We start from the raw sequence: 5,454 nt of genomic DNA, 5'->3' as shown, positions 1-5,454 counted from the left end.
TTATTATATATCATATATATATATATATATATATATATATATATATATCCTGTTTTCCCACAGAGCAGGTTATCAAACTCTCATTTCTTTATCCACATGATAGTTGAAGACAGTATTTCAGCGTAGTTTTGATTACTACTTCCCTTTATCATGAATGAGCTGGACCACCTCTCTGTATTGCCAAGTGGCCATTTGTATCCTATACCTGACATCTGCCTGTTTGTATTCTTTCTCCATTTTCCTACTCAGCCATTCCTATTGGACCATTGGCCTTTGTTGACTGATTTCTAGGAGCTTTTTAAATATTAGAGAAATTATCCCTGGGCCCATGACTGGCCTGAAAATTCTATTGTATAAGTTTGTCAACTATCGTTTGACTTTGGCTATAACAATCTTCACTTTGCTCATTTGCTCCTCATTCTTTTCTTTTTTTTACTTGTCTGAGACAAGCTCTTAATATGTAGCCATGGCTGGCCTGGAACTATGTAGACCAGGTTGGCCTTGAAACTGCAGAGATCCTCCTGCCTCTGCCCTCCAAAGTTCTAGGACTATAGGTATGAGCCACCATGCCTGGTTCATTTTTATTTATTTTTAAATGTATTGGCTTTTTAGAGACAGGGTTTTATGTTGAAATTGGCCTTGAATTCACTATATAGTTGAGGTTGGCCTTGAACTCCTACTCCTTCTGCCTCTACCGCTAGAGTTCTGGGGCTTTGTGTGTACACCACCACCCTTTGGCCATCCTCTTTGGTGTGTGTAGGGGGGTATGTATATGTTTGTGTGGGGGCGGGAAACCACATCCTGGCCATCCTCTTTTTGTGTGTGTGTATGTAGTATATGTATGTGTCTGTATGGGCATGTGAATATGTGTTCATATGTATGCATGTACGGGCTAGGGCTTCTTCCTCCATTTAGCTCCATATGTGTTGGAATGTAGGAAATAAAATATATGAGAAGACTGCCTTGAGATGAAGAGCACCTTGTGATTTTGGATTGAAAATTTCAAGGAAGTTCAGTGAACATAGTTCACTAGACTTGTCCTAGCCCTGTTCAGGTAAGGTATGGAAAGAGAAGAATGTGCATGGTCAGGACTTGTGAGCAGTAGAGAGGGAGACATAAGGAATAAGATATTTTTCAAAGGAGCAACCATAATACTGAACATGGAATCTGAGGTGGATACAATCGGGAAATACCATACAGCAAGCACTGGCCTGAGTGAGATGGCAAATCAGAATACTTGAAATAGAGATTTTGAAAATGGTGCAGTTATTGGTCACAACAAAATAAAGGACATGATCAGGAGAAAAGAGCTAAAAGGAAGGAATAGGAAATTGCACTTCAGGAGCCAGGAGCTGAGACCCCAAAATGTCGGATAAATCATTCATGTGGATGTTGAAACTGAAAGAAAAAAAAAAAAAAAGAAAGAAAAATGTGACAAGAATAAGGAGGGAGGCCAAGGAGATGGCACAGTGCGTAAAGGCGCTTGCTGCTCCTGACAGCCTTAGTTCAATCCCTGGGTCCTACCTGGTGGAGGGAGAGAACAGACTTCCAGAAGTTGTCCTCTGACCTCACTTGAATCATTCATGTGGATGTTGAAACTGAAAGAAAAAAAAAAAAAAAGAAAGAAAAATGTGACAAGAATAAGGAGGGAGGCCAAGGAGATGGCACAGTGCGTAAAGGCGCTTGCTGCTCCTGACAGCCTTAGTTCAATCCCTGGGTCCTACCTGGTGGAGGGAGAGAACAGACTTCCAGAAGTTGTCCTCTGACCTCACTTGTATAGACTCTCTCTCTCTTCTGAAAATCACACTCACCCTTGTACTAGCACCCACACACAGGCACACACACAGACATACATAATAAATAAATAAATAAATAAACCCTCTCAAAAGTAAATAAATAAATAATAAAATGTAATTTTAAAAAAGAATAAGGAGGGGAGGGAGACAGCTGGATGGGAAAGTCTTTAATGGGAGACAGGCAATGACTCACAGATTAGTATAAATCACCCAACAACGCAGGCAGCCAGAGGACAAATCAGATGACAGAAACTTTAAAACTACTGGTGTTTTAGGAATTAGAGGCAACAAATAGCTGTAAAAGCAGCAATTTGGGGGCACCTGTTCACTCTATGCTCATCAACATCCGCGCTTGACTCTAGATCTGCAATGTCATTAAAACCCCAGGAATGTGAGGAATTGCTAGAAGAGGGACTAGGAAGCAAAGTCTTTTAAATATGACAATTATTTGTACCATTTTTAGTTATTGTGTTTTGTTTTGAGACAATTTCTCTCTGTGTTGCTCTTCCTCCCAAGTACAGAGATGACAGGTATGAGACAGCATGCCCAGTGTCATTTTAACTTACTGTGAACGTTCATTTATGGCATTCCCTTTGGCTCTGCCTCTTTAAAACCACTTGCATGAGTTGCTCAGCTTAGTTTCTTCCTTTAGAGTCTTGAGTCATGGGGGCTGGAGAGACAGCTCAACGGCTGAGTACTTACTGCTTTTCCAGAGGACTCGTTCAGTTCCCAGCACCCACATAGCAGCTAACAGCCATCCTTAACTCCAGTTCCAGGGGATCTGATGCCCTCTTCTGGCCTCTGCAGACAGTGTATACACATAGTACATTTATACATTCAGGCAAAACATTCATATACATAAATTGAAAATAAATAAAAATGGAGTTTTGAGTCATTTGAATGAACTATAATAGTAATGGTAGACTTCCCATTCAGGACAGACTTTCAGGGTCTCTTGGACTAAGGTACCACACTGGAAATTAGAAAACAGCCATTTTTTCCTAGTGTATTGCAGCCAAAAATTTCCCCAGTCCTGAGCCTCTCCTGCCTGGGAGAGAGCAGGAAAGGTAGCCACCCTGAGCAGGAGCCAACAGGACCAACAAGTCTGCAGGACTTTGTGTTGCTATGAGGTGGCATAACATAGTGACTAGTGGGATCCCATTCCCTTTTCATAAGATCCCCTGGGGCTAGCCAAGTACACTTTCTCCTAAGTTTCTATTTGTCCCAGACTACCTGGAGAGGAACACTTGTCTGTACCACAATCACTATGTTCATGTCCAGGGCTGATAAGAACCAAGTCCTGCACAATTTTACATCTAGGGATCCTCCCCAGGAAAGGCACCACCAAGCTCCAGTGTGGATGGGGTTTCTGGGATCTGTAATAGAGGTGAATGGGTCCCACATTTCTTTCTTTCTTTTTTTTCTTCTTTCTTTATTTATTTTTATGGGGCTTTTGGCTACTCTAACATTCCCCCCTCTGAAGAGGTAACCCTAAAATCTTTTAAGGATTAGATACAAGCTCCAAAATACTTTCAACATTTTTGGACTTTGGAACAGAGTATGTTGCTAAGAGGACCAAGGACATTTTGACTTTTAGCCAAGAACCCACATTTCTTTTAAATCGAAAGACTGGGTCATAGAATACAAATAGAGTGATAAAAACACATCATAAGGGAAGGTGGAGAAAATGCTTATTCATTTTGTCCTGTCTAGTCCTTCCAGCAGAGCCAAAACACTGGCATAATGTAGACTTTATAGTTCAGGGGAATCTTAAAATAGTCTGACTCAGTGTAAATAAAAATAGATTTAAGAATAAGCAGTTTGCCTTCTGCTTTATTTAGACACAGATTACAATGGTGGCTAGTATGGAGAGGTTATACTTAAATGGGTGAGGAAAATTACATGCCAATCAGTATGAAGTCTAGTCCATCTTCTCCTCCACCCTCTAAAAATCTTTTTCATGGTATATGATTTTCCTTGCAAATTGCAAAACTTTTTGTTTGAAAATTGCATAACTTTCTGGTTAGTTGGCTGGGACAACTGATGCACACATGCTTACAACCTGGTTAAAAAAATCAGCCTTTACAATGACGTCAGTAAACACATACAATGGTGGCCACAGCAATGAGAAGGTGCCTGTTTGTATTAAACATTCTCAATTCAGTTACTGAACAGACCAAGGAGGGTCATAAAGAATTTAGGAAAGACACCATTTTCTCCACATATTTTCATATGAGAGGAGGAAAACAGCTCAGCCAGATAGTGTTCATAAACACTGATGTGCTTCCAGCTGTCTTCAAGCCAGGAATCATACCCATGATGCTCCATTCTCAAAGGCCCTGGTTTGTTTCTGTAACCATGCCAACACAGTGTGGACAATCAACCAAGCAAGACTGTGTGCATCTGCAACAGCAGCCCTGTTTTCCTTCTTAAAAGGAGAGTAATATTCAATGTGTTCTTGGTCAGGAGGCAGGTCAGGTGCCCATAGAATCTCACCTTGGCTGTTGTATCACTCAGAGTCCAATTAGGGACCTAAAAATCACAACTGCTTTTAGGGGCTAGAGATGGATTCAGAGTTAAGAGCACTGGCTGCCCTTGCAAAGAACCTGGGTTCAGTTCCCAGCACCCACATGGTGGCTAACAACCTTGGTAACTCCAGTTTCAGGGGATCTGATGCCCTCTTGTGACCTCTTTGGGTACTGCATAAATGTGGTACACTTACATGTAGGCAAAACACTCATAAACATAAAAATTTTTAAATTTTAAACACAACCAGTTTTAATTTATTTACTTATTGTTAGTTGTGTAAGTGTATGTGTGTGCAGGATGTACATGTGGAAGTTCATGTCATAGAACACGTGAAGGTCAGAGAAAAACTTTGTCGAGTTAGTTCTCCCCTTCCACCTTTATGTGGGTTCCAGGAATCTAATTCAGGTCACTGGGATTTCCAGGAAAAGCATCTTAACTTGCTGAGCCATCTTATCACCCCTATTTATTTTTGAGACAGGGTTTCATGTAGTCCTTGTGGCCTTGACTCGCTATATAGCCATAGATGACCTTGAACTTGTGATTCTGCCTTTACCTCTTGAGAGATGGGATTACAGGTGTGCACCATTATGCCTGGTGTCAGTCTTGGGGAATCAAACCTAGGACTTCAGCTATGGTAGGTAATCAGTCTACCAAAGATACATCTCCAACCCTATTTATTTATTGTTTTAAGACAGTGTCTCACTATGTAGCAGAAGCAGATCTTGAGTTTATGATCCTCCTGCCTTAGGCTCCTAGTGATATAACTACAGGGTTCACTATTACACCCAGAGTGCTTGAACCTTTAAGGAGCACAATAGAGGCCAATTCTGAGACTAGGAAAAAGCTGACGACTTGAGCCAAGTGCAGCTGCTGCAGTAAACAGTTGTTACCACGATGACATTTTGGCACAGAGAAAATTGCAGAAAACAAGTTCTGCCTTTCTCCTCCAGGTTTGTGGGCTTCCTGTAGCACCCTCTGTTGGTGAAGCCTAATGAAAATCACTGTTAGAGCAGAAAACTTTCCAGAGCTAGGCTTGGTGGTGCATGCTTGTAATTCCAGCATTTGGGGAGGCTGAGGCAAGAGGATGGAAACTTTGGGATCAGCCTTGGCTACATAGCTAGAACCCCAT

General features: G+C 41.3%; 1 protein-coding gene across 1 annotated transcript in view; it reads right to left on the bottom strand.

Moving 5' to 3' along the window:
- The window catches only part of Tcf23 (transcription factor 23), a 24,676-nt gene that overhangs the window by 7,520 nt on the left and 11,702 nt on the right, over positions 1-5,454 (bottom strand). The window lies entirely within an intron of this gene.

This window comes from Nannospalax galili, unplaced genomic scaffold (genome assembly GCF_000622305.1).
Source record: "Nannospalax galili isolate Female #2095 unplaced genomic scaffold, S.galili_v1.0 scaffold517, whole genome shotgun sequence".
Taxonomy (NCBI): Eukaryota; Metazoa; Chordata; class Mammalia; order Rodentia; family Spalacidae; genus Nannospalax; species Nannospalax galili.
The sequence above is the reverse complement of the archived record's forward strand: the minus strand, read 5'-3'. Positions and strand labels throughout refer to the sequence as shown.